Below are 19076 nucleotides of genomic sequence, written 5' to 3'. Positions count from 1 at the left end.
GCCGGCTCCCTCTGTCTGTGTGAGTGTGGAAGGACGATGGGTGGAGACGCTGTTAGTGACATCAGAGAGGGGGCGTGGCTACAAAATGTTCAACATAACTCTGTGTTAGCTCGATCAACAGTCCAGTCGGGGGTCTGAGCGTGCTCAGACATTTTAAACCATCGCTGCAATCGTCACGTGGAAGTTATCAGAATCTGAGAGATGAAACGCCTCTGCTCCAGTTCCCACTCAGACGGGGACGCCGTTGACGTCTTCTGGCTTCACTTTATACCTGTTCACATCGTCCTCGACTGAGTTCTGTGCTTAGGTTAGTCTCACCTGGCTTCAATCCCAGACCAATGGGCAAGCAGAGACTCAACGGACCAGCTGTGACCTCCTGAGCATCTGGACCATTCAGATCCTGACTTTGTCATCAACCTGTTCTGGTCTGTAGGAGGCGAGCTGCCTGTTCCAGCAGTATGACATCATCTATGGTGACAAAAAGTTGTGTACTGACAGACGCTAAAAATGTTTTTAAAAACTTAAACTTTAATCGCTTATTCGTCAAATCCAGCTTCACAGCCAGAGTTACATCTGAGAGCAGCGTCCACGATGGAAACACAACTGAAACTCTAAACACGCGGGACAGGGATCACCAAAATAAAACAGGAAATAACACAAAGACAAGAGAAAAAGAGAACTAATAAATGTGGGATCATCAATAAGATTTTAATAAGAAAATAATTCTTGGGGGGAAAAGATAAAATATAACGAGTTTAATGATTAAAGAAAGTTAAAGTGTTCACGTGATCAGAAACAGCCACTCTGACACAGCGTCACTGAACACCTCTCACCAGCAGGGGGCAGCAGACCAAAGGGTCGAACTACATCTCTGCTCCAAAGTTCGAGTTACTGTAGAGTCGGCAACCTTTCTGATGATGAGTGCATCTAAAGTTTCCTCAGAAGTCAGTGTGCTGTATGATTGCATTAGCAATAAATGTAATAACGCTCTATATTAACAGTTACACACTTAATATAATAACGATATAGATTATTTGTTTGCAGATGTTGGCAGCTGTCAGCGAATAGTTTTAAGATATTTTGAAACAAAAAAACACTTTTTATCCATAACAGCAAATGAACTGAACAACAGAAAATACAAATGCTGTTTATGGTCTCCTCTGTGTGTGTGTGTGTGCGTGTGTGAGTCTGTGTGTGTGTGTGGGAGTGAAACTGCTTGTTCAGCTGCTCCTTCTTTGTATGATAAGAACAGAACAAGTCTTGTAGTGAACAACAGTCATCATGCAGTATTCTATCATATTATATAATATATGATATAAATATATAACTTATACGTTTAAACTCAGTACAATTCTCCATTGACACGCTCCTTTAACGACAGCTCGAATGAGCGACTTGTCTGGCGTTTCTTCTGTGGTGGCTTTCTGGATATTTCTGTGGTGTTTCAGCTGGTTCCTCCGATTCTGTCAGAAACAGAGGAGTGAAAGATTTACACCAAACCTTATTTGGATTATATTCATAAACCAGTAGCAACACGAACCTGATCTGATCCTGGTGAATTTTAAGTTGTGAAGAAAAAACATTTTTAACATCTGTATAAGAACAGAGGTCAAAGGTGACTCCTGGGTTTCTGCAACGTTAACGACTATTCCCAGTTCATGAACTGGAACAACCTCTGCAAGCTTTGACCATCATCTGACTCCATGTCCATGAACGCTCCTGAATGGGGAGAGGTTTCACTTCCTGTTTGGGTCTACCAGGTCGAGCTAACAAACTTCCTGCCATCTGATCAACTCACCAGCTGGTGAGTTGATCAGATGGCATCCTCACTGTCTTTTGTTTCTGTAATTTGACGTCATCACATTTGTATTTTATAATATTTATATGTTATACAAACAAAAAGCACCTTTGTAACTTCAGCTGTTTTATTTCGTCTCGTGTGTTTGTCGACAGACGTCTGCTCTGTGTGTGTTTTTAATTCATTCAGACTTTTTGTATTTAAAGTAGAAAAAATATTGAATGGTCACAACACGATACCAGTGCAACTTTAGGCACTTTATGGTTGAAAATAACATTTGTTTTTGGAGGTTATTGAAACATATGGTGACGTATGTCGCAGCTTCTGCTGCTGCCAGAAGAGGATGAAGAAGCCTGGGGTGGATGTTGCAGTGCTACTCGGATCCCCGTGTCTGTCCCACTCTGAGTTTTCATTTCATCCTTTTATTCTGAAGGATCCCGCTTCAGGTGGAAGCACTCCACTTCCTTCAGAAGCCTGTATGACAGACGTTTTAGTGCCTCCTTAGCTGATGATACCACAGAGTAACAGGTGGGGTGGCAGGGGCTTACCCCCCAGCATCAGTGCAGTCTGCACCCACTCAGTGACTTTAGTGGAAGATGTTTAGAGCAAAGATCAGAGGACTCGATGGGCAGCCGTGTCTCGTACCTTCAGAGTCCGTGATGGCCTGTGATGACAGGATGCGTTAGTATTCAGAGCCCCGTTTATTCCCGCTCGTTGTGATGTGTCAGTTAAAAAGTGTCAAATCCAGCCCAGCAGGTTTTCCTGATTTCAGACTAAAAGTCTGTTGATTAAAATCTGGGGCTGTGTTGTGTTAGAAGCAGAGGAGAAATACTCTCCACATGTTTGAGCCTCAGATTCAGTCAACAACGTGTCCTCCACTCCTCTAATGAGCCTGTGCAAACTGCATCTCTTCCATAATCACATTTCTGATGAGTTTGTCAAAGACTGGGGTGAGAGTGACGGCCATTAACTGTATGAAACTCATCGCTGAGTTCAATGATAAAGCGCTGAGTGTGTTTCAGTTTCTGATGTTCCTGCTCTGAGACTTGGATGGATGACCCATGATGAGCAGGAGCTGTGACCTGGACACAGGCGGTGTTTCACGGAGCTCCTCGCTGTCGTGGAGACACGGCGAGTGATACGATGCTGTCAGCGGAGCTTCACTATCATCAGGATGAAGCACAGATGCTCTCTGCGTCCTCCTGCAGCTCACAGCCGCTCACAAAGATCAATGAGTGCCTCCACAAAGGAGCTGTCACCTCCACCAGCAGGGGGCGCCACAGGACAGGCTGGACATGCACGACAGGACAGCAGAGTGAGCGAGAGGGAAGTCGCTTGTATCTCTGTAAACTCAACTCTGACTGTAAAGGCCTCAGAGGTCAGAGGTCACAGCTCAGAGCTGTCTGTAAACACCTCACACCTGGGAGGTCAGAGGTCACAGGTCGAGGCAGTCTAAAAATAAGCACAGCCGAGCTGGGTCTGCGCGTCAGCTGGGAGGTGCTGAGGAGGCTCGTGGTTAAACTGAATAACCTTAAATATCCCTGAAAGGATAGAAAGCGACTCACAGCAAAACTAAACACGCTCTCCTCTCAGGGCGGGGCTCCCGGGGTCACCGAGGAGCTTTTTACCTGCCTCTGTGACATCGAGGTCCTGCTGCTGCAGAGGTCACATGACCTCTGCACCTGAGACAGATCACCACAGGTAAAGGTGGACTCGGTCCTGTTGTGGGAAGTTGTGCAGCTTGTTCCTTCGTCTTTCCGGTTTCTTGGAATATACGCATCCACACACCGAGTCAGCAGGCAGCGCTGAGGCGGAGGTCCCCAGAGAGGAGGAGGAAGAGAGCTGGTAAACAGCAAGGACAGGAGGAGCAGGGGAGAGGAGGAGGTGCACACACACACACACACACACACACACACACACACACACACGGCTGCTCTACAGTCAATTTAACAATAATAAGAGTCTCTGCTTCCTGTCCTGCTGGTAAATAAAAGCATCATAAACCTGCTCAGATCGATTTTTCTAAATGAGGCATTTTTATTCATTGAACCTGAATTTGAGGAAGTGTTATTTCTGTCACCTGCACACAGTCAAACTGCAGGGAACATACAGAGCAGCTAAAGGAGGGAGCAGCTTTTTCACGTTTCCTCATGAATAACTGTAAAACTGTTGTTTCATTGACTGTATTTGTGCTGTTACAGGACTTCTGGAACACCTGCAGTATAATAACACTGGGCTCACATTAATGTGCTGTGTGTGACTGCACAGATGGACAGAAATGTCACAGCTAACATTCTGGTTTTCACTCGGTGTAAATGGAGACCTCCAGCTGTAACAGCTGCACTCAAACAGGACGCTCTCCTGTCTCCTAATTCACGGTCAGGATCAGAAGAAACAATAAAAACTAAGCAGAAACAAACACAAATCTGCCGAGCAGCAGTTTTTACTGTTATGATGATAAAATAAATCCTAACAGTGACGTCACTCTGGTACAAACTACATCAGATTCACCTCTGCAGCCCTGACCATCACGGGCTTTTATTTTGAGGATTTGCCGAATGCGGGCTTTTATTGTGGTGGTCTGACTAAACTTCCTCCGTGTCTCCCGGAGCTTGCCGGTCGGGCTCCGCCGCCCTGCTCTCCCGTCCACAGTAAACTCTCAGTCCGGTCCTTCAGCTCCGGGGCGGCTAACGAACTCAGCCGCGGACACCGCAGCTCAGCGGGGCTCACCGGCAGCTCTGCGCCCGTTAGTACCGGAGGAGGAGGGACGCCCGCGGACTTTCCGACGGAACAGAACTCCGCGGACTGCGTCCATGCTGAGCCGCACACAGGTGAGCGCCGGCGGAGCGAGGACCGGGGGCAGCGGGCGCGGTTCTCCGGTGATACTGTGACGTAGAGCGGACGGCGGGGTTCGCGGAGCAGCTGAAAGTAAAGCAGGTGTGTTTGGAGTGCTGACGTCATTAACACTGATGTTCCTGCAGGCTGACCCCGCCCCCCCCGTTAAGTCAGATTTAAACCGCGTTTTTTGAGCCCGTGAAAGGTTACGGACAGGGGCGGATACAGAGAAACGGGGCCCGGGGCACAGGTAAGGAGAAAGCCCCCCTCCCAGCATTTTGTCCTTTGTTTGTAGCTTTTGCTGGTTTTAAACGGGGCAGCTGATTGGATAGCCGTGTTTGATGATCAGCTTGTAGTTTGTGCTCGAGCGGCCCTGATTGGTGGACGTTTCTCACATTATTTGACACCTGGACTGTTATTGTGGCGCTCTGTTTGCTGCTTCCTGACTAGGTTTCACCTAAAGAAGGACCAGAAATCCAAACGTTTACTTTTACTGAAGCGTGAAAAACATTTCAGATAATCAAAGAAATCAAAAGAACACAGACGCTTTTGTTTCTGTTCATTTATTTTTTATTTTATGTCATCCTGATGTTACATTTCTGCTCCTCTCTGTTTCCAGTTTATTTCTTCGTGTTTTTGTTTGCTCTGCTGGTATTTGTTTAATCATGACAACAAAATGATTAAAGTTGATCAGATGCAGATCTCTCGTGTACTCGTGAGGGTCTGACGTCAGTCGCAGGGGGGCGGTGATGTCGCGGCGTCTGTTTCTGTGATGTCAGTGGCAGACTGAGCGCGTGCAGAGTTGCTGAAAACAAAGATGGAGATGTTTGCCGTGTGGATCCTCAGCAGCTGATCAAACACAAAGAGCGGCGCCTGATCTTCAGGCTGCAATATCAGCTGTGGGCGGAGCCTGCACAGGTCTCAGATCCACCTGTCACGCTGACGGAGGAGGACGGCTGCTTCTCCTCCTCCGTCAGCAGCAGTTGATCGCGCTGAATAATTTCTCTCCTCGTGTCTAAAAATAGCCACCCGGCTGCTCCACCTGCACACGGAGCTCTGCTGCACCTACGACGACCCTCGGGGTCACCTGACCTCGGCCGTAAACAGACTGAACCAAAATAAACCGGAGCGACGGCGAGGCTGAAATGAACCCGAGACCTCAGATTTATCGTTCATAAAACACGACCTCGAGTCTGATCTGGGTGGGTTTAGGACGAGTCACAGATCAAACTTTTCCCCGATCGATCATCTTATAGATGTTACCTGTAAACGCTCGCCATCTGACCGCTCGCTTCAGGGAGTGCTGCTGCTGGGTGTGTTTGTTTCTGCAGCCCGGTGCGTCCCACCCTGAGCTTTCATCTGCTGGGTTTCAGAGACATCACGTTAGGGTCGGGCGATATGACCCAAAATTCATATCTTGATATTTATTTTTAAGCCATAAAGTCAGAACAAACAGAGAGTTTAGTCACAGCTGTGTCCCAGATGTCACACAGACACTTTTATTAACATACGAGAAACAATTACTCAGAAATAAATTCTGAGCATTTATTAAATAATATTGCTCCATAAATAAAAGAAAACAATGTTGTTTTTGTGCACAACAAAGAGCTCACAACTGTGCAGTCAAACTGTAAACTAACAGATGCTGAGCAGAATAACAAGCAGCTGCTCTGTTCTTAACTTCTGCTGCGTGACCGACAGCCTGGAGTTTGAATCCTCTTCGTAACCACGTCTCTGAACAGGCGCCATTTATGGTCCTTATACACACAGTACGGTAACATTACGCTGAAGCACAGCACGTATCACTCCGCGAGGCTCCGGACTACGGCAGCTGTAACGCGGTGCGGCTCCGTAGCAAAGTCGTACTCAAACATTTTTTGACAGATTGCTGAGCGCCGTGCTCCACAGAAAAGAGGTTCGTGGTCAGTGAGCACAACCAGGACTCACACATAAGACGCGCTGTCAACTTTTGAGAAAATGAAAGGATTTTAGGCTGTGCAGCACCTCTGGGCGTTAGCGCTGTTAGCTCGTTAGCGTGGTTAGCTCGTTAGCATGGTTAGCGCATTAGCGTGGTTAGCTCGTTAGCATGGTTAGCGCATTAGCGTGGTTAGCGCATTAGCGTGGTTAGCGCATTAGCGTGGTTAGCTCGTTAGCATGGTTAGCGCGTTAGCGTGGTTAGCTCGTTAGCGCGGTTAGTTCGTTAACACGTTGACGCCGTCCAGCCCCACGCACGGGGCGATGCGCAGTAACTCGTTAACGGAGATTTGCTGCATTAATGCAGTAATGGCGTTAACGTCATTCTAACGAGATTACCGCTACCAGCAGTAAAATAGTCTCCAAATGTTTTCTTTTTACCGAGCAGCTCCTCTTTGATAGCTGCCGTGTCCGTCCTGTCGCTGCCTGCAGGTGAAGCGATGGGGGAGGAGGCGGAGTTGTGTTCAGTGAAGGGGAGGCGAGGCCGAGTAACGTTGCGTTGAGACAAAAGTGGACGAAAGAGAGGCAAACTTGTGGCTCCACAACTATAATTATAACGTAACTATATCGATATAAAGGATATTGTCACAACTTATATCTCGTATAAAAATATATCGATATATTTAAAAACTCGATATATCGCCCAGCTCTACATCACGTAGACGTGGGCTGGGAGTAAGAACAATCACACGGGCTAGGTCGAGTTGTGTCACCTGAGTGAGTCTGTCATTAATGGATCCATAACACTGGAGAAAACGGGACGCCGAGCGATGAGGGAAACATCTGAGCACCTGGATCACAAGGTCACCTGGTGGGAGGTGACCCGTCTCTGCACAGGTAACAGGTGTGCACAGCGTCTCTCGGGCAGCTTGTGTCAGAGCCCGTCAGCAGGAGATCGCCCCCTGCAGGAGCTGAGCATCACTGAACCTGTGGATTCATCACAGACTGGTTGTCATGACCACATCCAGTCACAGAGACGTGTCGGGGTCGCTTTAATGATGGCAGCTGATTGGTCGCAGACATGGTCCCCTTCTTTAAAGATCACCGGGTCATTGCAGTCTCAGTAACTGTGGTTGTGTCGCGAGCTCCGCCCACTGCTCTTCCAGGTGTGACTGCTGTGTAACCCTCTGCTGGAACTTCTGGACTCGAACTTCCTGTATCGATCATGTGTTACTGCGTCTTGCTCCACAGTTGTGTTGTACAATGACAATAAAGGGCTTTTCTATTCTATTCTATTCTATTCTATTCTATTCTACTCTATTCTGTTTGCACGCGTGGCTCCATTTCTAAGAGTTTGTGAGTCTGTGGACGTCACAAACGTCTCTGTCTCATGAAGGTGGTTCACTTCTGCCTGTGAGGGACTGATCAGTGCTGCTGCTGATTCAAGTGCATAATAGCATACAGTAGTGTGTGTGTGTGTGTGTGTGTGTGTGTGTGTGTGTGTGTGTGTGTGTGTGTGTGTGACCAGGTTCGTGGTTAATCTGGAGGCGGGTCTGAGCGCTGCTGTGCTGCAGTTTCCTTTGAAGTGGAGCAGGACGTGTTTGTGCGTTCCTCTGACAGAAACGGTCGTATCGTGTGTCGACTCGTTTCAGCTGCACTTTCACCGTGTGAGGATTCAATTACCATAAGCACCTTTAATCCGAGCCGACGGCCTCGCCGGGGAAACTCGATCCCTGCTAACGAGGAGCGCCGCGCTGCAGGATGCTGAGGCTCTTCTTCCAGGCTGCCGGCATGAATAACACATCGGAGAGGGACACCTCCGCCTGCAGAGCGCCTCCATCGGTCTCTACAGGGGCACGGGGTCCTGAACAGTCCTCTACTGACCACAGGCAGCACCGAGCTTCACCAGAGAGCTTTCAGACCAACGCCTACACCACCCACAGCTGAGGGCGGTGTGGGAGTCTCACCTCACGTTTATCAATGTTAAACTGATTCATCTATTTTAGAAAGTATGGAAACATCTGTCCATCGTCCCATGTTCATGAACACAGACGCCGTCCAGCTGTTTCCGGTCCGAGCGTCTGATTGGACGAAGCTCTCTGCAGCAGGTCTCCGCGTCTTTCTCTAAAGTAAAACTGTAGCGTTCGTGCCCGACCTCTCCAGCTCTTCATCGGTTCACCTGCAGCTCGTCTGTCATGTGATGGGGTTTCTCCGCCCATCGGGGTCAAGTCATTTATACAGCACATTTAAAGACATCAAGTGTCGGTGTGCTGAACAGAGGGATGATATAACAAAAGAATTAAAATAGATGAAAACATAGAAACATTGTAAGACATCCATATATTTTTGTAAAACGTGTACATGCAAATACAAAAATGTGCACATGCACACACAAGCACACATACGTGAACATAAAATACATGCAAACATTATCCAATGAGATAAAAGAATCGCTGAAACAGGATAAAAGAGGTGTCAGAGATCCGAAAGCCTTGGGAAATAGGAAGGGCTTCAGATTCGATTTGAAGACTTCCAAGGATGAAGAGGATTTAATGAAAGGGGGAAGGCTGTTCCAGAGTCTCGGTGGCAATGGAGAAAGCTGTCACCTGTACATTTGAACTGATAACAGCATCTGACTGGAGGAGCGCAGGGTTCGAGTGGGTCGGTGCAGGCTAAGAAGATCTGAAATGTAACCTGGAGCCAAACCATGGAGAGCTTTAAAAACAAATAATAAAACCTTAAAATCGATTCTATATTTAACTGGCAATCAAAGTAGAGATGCGAGTACCGCAGTAATAGTCTCTCTTTCTGGTGCCCGTCAGGAGCCTTGCAGCTGCATTTTGAACAAGTTGCAGGCGTGACAGGCTTGAGTGACAGATGCCTAAATAGAGAGAGTTACAATAGTCAAGACGATATGAAAGCATGAAACCAAGATTTTTTACGTGGGGATGTACATTAGCTGATAATGGGACAAATTGTTTCTTATGAGACTAATAGAGTCCTGCTTACTGAAGATTATAATGTCGGTTTTGTCGTGATTTAGTTTGAGAAGGTTCAGAGACATCCAGCAATGTCGCTAAGACACTGAGACTTTCTGCAGTGTACTGTCAGCACCTGGTTTTAGAGAGAGGTAGAGCTGTGTATCGTCTGCATAAGAGTGACAGGAGATCTGGTGTTTCTGAAAAATGGAGCCTAATGGGAGCATGTATAATAAGACCGGGCCCAGAATAGAGCCCTGAGGTATTCCACAGGTGAGTGTAGCTGGGAGGAGCATTTGTTACCCAGCATCACAGAGTAGGATCTGCTCTCCAGGTAAGAGGCAAACCATGTTAGAGCAGAGCCGTGAATGCAGACATGTCTTTAGACGGTTTAATAGGATTGTGTGGTCGACAGTGTCAAATGCTGCGCTCAGGTCTAGAAGAATTACAACTGTACTTTTTCCAGAGTCAGCAGCTAGAAGCACATCATTGAACACCTTCAGTAGAGACTGTGGAGGGCCCTGAAACCAGACTGATATTTGTCCAGAATATTATGTGTCTAAGAATGAGACGAGGACGACTTTCTCAAGAACCTCAGACAACAATGGCAGCTTAGAGATTGGTCTGAAAAGAACTGAACTGACGGGTCTGAACCAGGTTTTTCAGAAGAACAACAGCTCGTTTAAACGAATGAGGTTCCATATGAGATGCTGCTGTTTACAATAACGAGGACGTTACAGCCGACTGTCTTCAGCACATCTCTGAGAAATGGTGTAGGTAACACATCCAAGGGCACGTAGTTGCTTCATGTGCATTATTATATCAGTGAGATGGATAATGAAACCGGTTTAAATGCGGAGAAAAAGAATGAACATCCAGGTGGTTCAGAGGGGTGTTGGGATGGGAGCGGGATATGTGCTCGGATATCATCAATGTTTTCAGCAAAGGACTTTCGTGTGAGGTCGTCTCAGATATGGCTGAAGTGGTGCAGGACAGAGATGATTGTGTTGAATAGAACTTCTTGTTAATGATCATTGAGAAATAATTTACTCTTTCTACTTGATGGTGCGCTGATAGTTATTTAAACAGTATCTAAACACTTGGTAAGAAACATGGAGCTTATCTTTCGTCCATTTTCGTTCTGCTTTCCTGCCTGACGGCACGAGAAACGCTGTAAACATCAGCAGCAGTGTTCGTTTCTCACAGGCTGCTGTCCGCACACCTGTGCAGGTGTTTGAGCGCTGCTTCCTTTCACTGCTCTGATTATTAGCTCAGAGCTAACATCGTAGCATATTGCTAACACAGTGAAATATAAGGACGGAGGTGGAGGTTTGTTCTCACCCTGTTTTTAAGTGTTGATTTTATGTTAAAGGTGGAGGTGAGGAGCTGGGTAAGGTTTCTCCTCAGTGTGTTTTGCTTGTTTGTGTATCTGAAGCACTTTTGACCACCTGTCCGCTCCACCTGTCTGCTCCACCTGTCCACTCCACCTGTCCGCTCCACCTGTCTGCTCCACCTGTCCGCTCCACCTGTCTGCTCCACCTGTCCTCTCCACCTGTCTGCTCCACCTGTCCTTTCCACCTGTCTGCTCCACCTGTCCTCTCCACCTGTCTGCTCCACCTGTCCTCTCCACCTGTCTGCTCCACCTGTGTGTCAGACAGGGCTCTGTGGGTCTGAATGAGTCCTTTGTGTGGAAAGTTTGAGCCGGTCATCAGAGGTCATTCTAGTTAATAATTCGCTCTAACTGCGGCGGCGGTGAGAAACCGCCTCCAGGTATCGGGGGCGGCGGTATCTGGATCGGCAGTGATTAAGAGTAGCTGTGCAGCCGGCGGGCTCAGAGGATTAGTGACATTAATGATGAGAACAAAGCGACGCTGCTGCTCAGCAGCTTGTTTAGTTCTGCCCTTCAGCGCGTTTCATTATTCATTCGGCTCGCTGGAGCCGGACTGCTGTGACCCTCTGCTGTGGGAATGAGCCGGCTTGTGTGGATTTATTTAGACTCAGAAACAGAGAATTAACCTGGGACCAGCTTAAAGCCACGAGCACACATTTATAGGAGCTCCACCTCCAGCTTCTTCTGTCTGCTCCACTCGCAACTCAAATACTTGGTTCTGATTGAACAGAAATTTCTATGAACTTGTAAGAACTGTGTAGGACATGAATCTGTGTCAGATCCTGAATCTGACATTTCCACTGAAGTCACGGGTCAGAGGCAAGTGGAACCAAGATCGAGGACATTTGCTTTTTGAAGTTTGCAAAGACTACTACATTGTGCCAGTGGTAGTTCACTCTGTGCAACATAGTAGCTGTTCTAAACAGCTTTTTCAGGTTTATTTTTAGTTTATTTGCAATTGGTGTTTGTTCTGGGAAAGATATTGCAGACTGAGCAATAATGCATTTCTTGCATTTCTCATGGGCTCTAATGGGGTCTTTATTAAAATGACTGGTCCCAGTAACAAAGGCGCTTGTCGACTCAGAAATCGAGGGAAAACCAACAACACACCCGGCAGAACATTATGTTATTTACACGGGTGCACATAAGTGGTCCGCATGTGCGCATTCGCTGTCAAAATAAAAGACGCGCACCAGATAAGAAGTTGCAGCGCGCGTTTGCGTCCATATAAAAGGCTGTTTTTGTCCTAGAGTGGGATTTTCACGGCACATTCTGCACCACATCTCTGTGCGTTCATCATTTGTTTGAAGCCAGCTCACCTCCTGCAACCACTTTTCCGAGAATACGCGCTTCTTTTGTGGTTCGGACTCCTTCTGACATTTCTTTGGAGGTGGAGGAACATCACAGTAATGGCTTAAAGGAGCTTCTTCGACATCTTTAAGAGTTCTAAACAAATGTCTGTCCTCCTCCTGAAAATCTTATGTACGCAAACACGCGTTGCAACTTCTTATCTGGTGCACGTTTTTTATTTTGACAGCGAATGCGCACCTGCGGACCACTGACTGAAACCAGGTCTGACTGAGACCGGGTCTAGATCAGGTCTGACTGAGACCGGGTCTGACTGAGACTGGGTCTGACTGAGACCAGGTCTGACTGAGACCGGGTCTAGATCAGGTCTGACTGAGACCAGGTCTGACTGAGACCGGGTCTGACTGAGACCGGGTCTGACTGAGACCGGGTCTAGATCAGGTCTGACTCCAGATTGAAAGCAAACACAAAAACTGGCTCCAGCAGTCGCCCCGGGTCCCACACCAGTCCACAGCTGTGGGCGTGGGTTGGTGTGTTAGTATGATGGAGAGGTGCCTCTCTTCTGATAACCTACAACTTTTACTCATCATATAAATCATGACGTTTATCACCTGATCAGCTCGTCCGAGTTCAGGAGAGAGAATGTCGGGAACAGATGGAAAAGGTGACGATAAGCCGGAGTGACCTCACACTTAACACAGGACCTCCACCCTGCTGTCCACCTCGTGCTGTGGCTCGCGGATAAACGTGAACGGAGGTGGAGATATATGTTATCCCATAAGATTAGAGTCCCATAACGGAATGACAGGGATTAATCTTCCCAGCTCGCGTCGAGGGACCACACAAGCCCTTTATTGTGCCGGAGGAGGTGGCTTATCAACTCATCGGATTTGCAGATTATATTCCTGATTATGTTTATTTCATATTCCCGTGCAGTCGGACTGACAGAGTATTTCAGCTGAGGTGATTCAAAGATCAGAAAGCTGCATCGCCACAAATGCTCCCGTCAGAGGCACAGTTTGACTTTTCTCATTAAATGTGATGCTGATAATAAATCCTAAATTCCTTTATTAGAATAAAAGATGTCCATGGGGACGTATGTTTCTTTTTCAGTGAGTAAAAGTAGGAGAGATCCAAGAAAATTACATTTTTATTCCTGTAAATGATGGAAACATGAATTAGATTTGAATTCTGGATTTAACAGGAAGCCAAAACAGGAGAAATCTGCTCTCTCTTTCTAGTCCCTGTCAGGACTCTTGCTGCAGCATTTTGGATTAACTGAAGGCTTTTCAGTGAGTTTTTGGACATCCTGATAATAATGAATTACAGTCGTCCAACCTGGAAGTAATAAATGCATGAACTAGTTTTTCAGCGTCACTCTGAGACAGGATATTTCTAATTTTAGAGATGCTGCACAAATGGAAGAACGCAGTCTGACATATTTGTTTAATATGTGCGTTGAAGGACATATCCTGGTCAAACATGACTCCAGGGTTCCTCACAGTGTTACTGGAGGCCAAGGTAATGCCATCCAGAGTAAGAATCTGCTTAGATACCATATTTCTAAGCTTTTCAGCGCCGAGTACAATGACCTCAGTTTGATCTGAATTAAGAAGCAGAAAGTTAGCGGCCATCCAAGTCTTTATGTCTTTAAGACATTCCTGCAGTTTAACTCATTGGTGTGTGTTATCTGGCTTCATGGACAGATAGAGCTGGGTGTCATCTGCATAGCAGTGTAAATGTATGCTATGTCTTCTAATGATGCTGCCTAGGGGAAGCATGTATAATGTAAACAGAATTGGTCCTAGCACTGAACCCTGTGGAACTCCATAATTAACGAGGTGTTTGAATCTTTTTCATCTCCTCCTTCAGTCACAGTATCAGAGGAACAGGTGAGATAAGTGCTGCAGAAGAACAAAGCAGTGTTATGTCAGCTTCTAAATTATTTCTGAGACTTCAAACTGGACCCACCTGCTCAGCTCGGTGCCATAGCCCGATGAGACACTGAGTATATGAAGTGTGTTCACTGTGATAAACATACAAACAGGTCAGACCATCATCAGTTACCATGGTGATCTGTCTGCGTTAAACACCGTCAGTTAACCCTTTAAAGCCGGTCAGAGCAGCACGCTCTGTGTTGCGTAACTACTTTTAAATTCTTGTAGCTCTGCAACCACGTGAGCTAGCGCAATAATTTTTTTTGCATATGAAACCGGAGGAGTTGTACTTACATCTTATGCCATCAGCTTGTCCTCGGTCACAGTTTCCTTCCACATATAGCTTTGCAAAAACTGCATAAAAAGCACTTGCAGCAACAAAAACATAATATTCCAGAAACCGGAAGTGACGTCATTTTCGCGGAAATGTAGTTTTTTACCATCAGGGCCTCATGAGCCTATACTGGTGTTTTTAAAAGTTATCTTTGACTTTCTGACTTTCTGTGTCGTTTCTGGGATGCTTAGGACTCATATTGCACTGCTGGAAATAGTTTATTTTGATGCATTTGCTGTTTTTTTTGCAAATTTGCATCATAATATTTATTTTCGTTTTTCCTGCAGTATATAAAAATTGGTGTATTTCAAAAATTAAACTATGAAGACACTCAAAATAAATTTCCTGTGGTGGGAAACTATTTTGTGCAACTTTTTTGTATTTACAGTTTTGAGGAATAAGCCTCTTAAATTTCTCTAACTAGAAATATATGTTAAAAAATCAAAAACGATTTTCAATATTTTTTGGAGTTTATTGCACTTTTTTGCAATTTATGTAATTACTATGCACTTAATGCAGACATATTATTAAAATCTGGGCTATAATGGTTGTATTGATGTATAGCAACTTGACATGCTCCCAAAAATGGCTCCACAGCATGTAAAAATATAAAGTAAGCTCTGGCGGACTTGGTTCTATGTTAGGTCTTAAAGGGTTAATCTCGTTTCGTGGTGACACCCGCTGTGCCAAAAACAGCGGCCGGAGTCGAGAAGGCAGGAAGTAGAAAACTGATTTGGGCCGCGATCAGGTAACATCCATGTACGCGGCAGCGGCACACAAACTCCTGCTGTGTGTCGTGCGCTGTGCTGTTACTGCTGCTGAACTCAGAGATCAGGGAAGCACAGCGGAAAGCCCACAGCATCAAACAAGCTGCAGACTCGTGCCTCCGCTCACTTTCCAGCTCGGGTCACCTTCAGTTCAGGGGCAGCGTGGGACTCTTTGTCCCCGAGCTCGGGCTCGTCTCTCAGCCCGCACCCCGTGCTTGGCCTCATGCTGAACTCTGAACAATTAGCACTAAACGGTTTGAGCGAGCCGCTGCAGCCTCGCTCACGCAGCCCATTTTCTGTCTTTGTATCTGCACACAAAGAAGACCGACTGTAACCGTGACGATGGAGGCTGTCCCAGCGTCTGTGGTGCAGCTACGCAGAGCTGCTGACTGTTAAAAATGACTTCTTTATCTGCTTTCTTTGCCCTCCTGGGCAGCGCCGCCTGCACAAGCTCTCATTTTATGTACCAACTGTGCATAAGTGTTCAGGCTGCTGTCTCGTTAGCAGCCTGAACACTTTGACTTCAACCAAACCGGCGAGTGAGCAGGTCCTGCAGGTACGAGGCTGCTGAACGATTCCTGTAGGAACCATGTGAATAACTCAGGACACTCTGTCCTGCTGGAGTGTCCTTTTTTATTTTTGCTGTAGTTTCTCCCTCAGTTAGCGTGACTTCTCCTGTTGCTCCTGATTGTTGTTTCCTGTCATTCACTCTCGTCGTGGTTTCCTTCAGCGTGTTAATAATCTGTGAGCGCTGCAGTCCTCGCCGAGCGGTCAGCTGGAGGTCCAGAGTTTGACGTGAGGAGGGGTCGTCCTCTCGACTCTTCGTTGTGACTCGTTCCTCTGAGTTTTCTGACTAAATGAACTGTTCTTCAGTTGGGACGGCGACCTGTTCGGGAAAATACTCAGAAACCTGATTATTTGTTCTCAGTATTTCATGCTTCATTAGACGCAGCCAACAAACACTCAGATTGTTTCTGACGCAGCGTCTCATTCTCAGCCTCCTGTTTTATTTAAAGGCTGTTTTGTCCTCGTTTCAGCTGCTGCAGCGAGATGCTGTAAATCATCAGGTCGCTAATAGAAACCTTAATAACACATTTATTATTATTAGAGGGACAAAAATTTCTGCTGTAAAACTTCAGAAAACAGAACAAAGCGTCTCAGCGGTGACCTCAGACGTCGAGGTTGTGCTCGATCACAGATTACAGCCGCCGCTTTAAGAGCGATGATAATCTCAACGTGGTGCTCTTCGTTTCCTGTGACATAAATCAGACTGTTGGAGAGGGGAGTGATTCACTCGCCATTTAGCTGCGGCGAAGCTGTGAAAACCGAGCTGGAAACCGACCCCTTCAAAGTAAAAGCTGTGCTGCACTGCTTAAACCAACATATTTCCAAAGGCGAGACTTTTACTTTGACGGTCTCTGTTTCTGGTTACGAGGTTTTGGCGCGGCTCCACCAACCGACCACTTGATGAGTACATGCTTCCCTAGCAACGGTTGCCAGGCAGTCACCTGTGTAACTGGGGCCTCAGTTCAGTATTAAGATTTACCGTGGTAACCGTTTCCACGGTGACGATAGCACACTACAGAGCCGTGCCTTAAACGAAACATTGACGCAAAAAATTTGTCAAATTTTTCTAATTAAATTATTCGAAATACTCAATTGTTGCAGCGCTTTTGTAATATAATACACGGGACATCGGTGAGCCGTGAGACATGATCAGGTGAGCCGTGAGACACGATCAGGTGAGCCGTGAGAAACGATCAGGTGAGCCGTGAGAAACGATCAGGTGAGCCGTGAGACACGATCAGGTGAGCCGTGAGACATGATCAGGTGAGCCGTGAGACATGATCAGGTGAGCCGTGAGACACGATCAGGTGAGCCGTGAGAAACGATCAGGTGAGCTGTGAGAAACGATCAGGTGAGCCGTGAGACATGATCAGGTGAGCCGTGAGAAACGATCAGGTGAGCCGTGAGAAACGATCAGGTGAGCCGTGAGACACGATCAGGTGAGCCGTGAGACACGATCAGGTGAGCCGTGAGACACGATCAGGTGAGCCGTGAGACACGATCAGGTGAGCCGTGAGAAACGATCAGGTGAGCCGTGAGACACGATCAGGTGAGCCGTGAGACACGATCAGGTGAGCCGTGAGACACGATCAGGTGAGCCGTGAGACACGATCAGGTGAGCCGTGAGACACGATCAGGTGAGCCGTGAGACACGATCAGGTGAGCCGTGAGAAACGATCAGGTGAGCCGTGAGACATGATCAGGTGAGCCGTGAGACATGATCAGGTGAGCCGTGAGACACGATCAGGTGAGCCGTGAGACACGATCAGGTGAGCCGTGAGACATGATCAGGTGAGCCGTGAGACATGATCAGGTGAGCCGTGAGACATGATCAGGTGAGCCGTGAGACACGATCAGGTGAGCCGTGAGACACGATCAGGTGAGCCGTGAGAAACGATCAGGTGAGCCGTGAGACACGATCAGGTGAGCCGTGAGACACGATCAGGTGAGCCGTGAGAAACGATCAGGTGAGCCGTGAGACACGATCAGGTGAGCCGTGAGACACGATCAGGTGAGCCGTGAGACACGATCAGGTGAGCCGTGAGACATGATCAGGTGAGCCGTGAGACACGATCAGGTGAGCCGTGAGACACGATCAGGTGAGCCGTGAGAAACGATCAGGTGAGCCGTGAGACATGATCAGGTGAGCCGTGAGACACGATCAGGTGAGCCGTGAGACACGATCAGGTGAGCCGTGAGACACGATCAGGTGAGCCGTGAGAAACGATCAGGTGAGCCGTGAGACATGATCAGGTGAGCCGTGAGACATGATCAGGTGAGCCGTGAGACATGATCAGGTGAGCCGTGAGACACGATCAGGTGAGCCGTGAGACATGATCAGGTGAGCCGTGAGACACGATCAGGTGAGCCGTGAGACACGATCAGGTGAGCCGTGAGAAACGATCAGGTGAGCCGTGAGACATGATCAGGTGAGCCGTGAGACATGATCAGGTGAGCCGTGAGACATGATCAGGTGAGCCGTGAGACATGATCAGGTGAGCCGTGAGACACGATCAGGTGAGCCGTGAGACATGATCAGGTGAGCCGTGAGAAACGATCAGGTGAGCCGTGAGAAACGATCAGGTGTGCCGTGAGAAACGATCAGGTGAGCCGTGAGACATGATCAGGTGAGCCGTGAGACATGATCAGGTGTGCCGTGAGAAACGATCAGGTGAGCCGTGAGAAACGATCAGGTGAGCCGTGAGAAACGATCAGGTGAGCCGTGAGAAACGATCAGGTGAGCCTGAAACATGATCAGGTGAGCCGTGAGAAACGATCAGGTGAGCCGTGAGAAACGATCAGGTGAGCCGTGAGAAACGATCAGGTGTGCCGTGAGAAACGATCAGGTGTGCCGTGAGAAACGATCAGGTGAGCCGTGAGACATGATCAGGTGAGCCGTGAGACATGATCAGGTGAGCCGTGAGAAACGATCAGGTGAGCCGTGAGACATGATCAGGTGAGCCGTGAGAAACGATCAGGTGAGCCGTGAGACACGATCAGGTGAGCCGTGAGAAACGATCAGGTGAGCCGTGAGAAACGATCAGGTGAGCCGTGAGAAACGATCAGGTGAGCCGTGAGAAACGATCAGGTGAGCCTGAAACATGATCAGGTGAGCCGTGAGAAACGATCAGGTGAGCCGTGAGAAACGATCAGGTGAGCCGTGAGAAACGATCAGGTGAGCCGTGAGAAACGATCAGGTGAGCCGTGAGACATGATCAGGTGAGCCGTGAGAAACGATCAGGTGAGCC

At 47.5% G+C, this 19076-nt stretch overlaps 1 protein-coding gene across 2 annotated transcripts in view; it reads left to right on the top strand.

Annotated features, from left to right (window-relative positions):
• Positions 1–4290: 4290 nt before the first annotated feature.
• The window catches only part of LOC146513360 (carbohydrate sulfotransferase 8-like), a 37808-nt gene continuing 23022 nt past the window's right edge, over positions 4291–19076 (top strand). The window contains exon 1 of one of the 2 annotated variants that reach the window (XM_085166058.1): positions 4291–4629. The gene's annotated coding sequence lies outside the window, so the exon portion shown is untranslated. Of the gene's footprint in view, positions 4736–19076 lie in introns of both variants that reach the window. The other variant, XM_085166056.1, reaches the window with a different exon arrangement.

The sequence above is a fragment of the Neolamprologus multifasciatus genome, chromosome 7, assembly GCF_963576455.1.
Source record: "Neolamprologus multifasciatus chromosome 7, fNeoMul1.2, whole genome shotgun sequence".
NCBI lineage: Eukaryota > Metazoa > Chordata > Actinopteri > Cichliformes > Cichlidae > Neolamprologus > Neolamprologus multifasciatus.
This window is presented reverse-complemented; position numbering and strand designations above follow the sequence as displayed.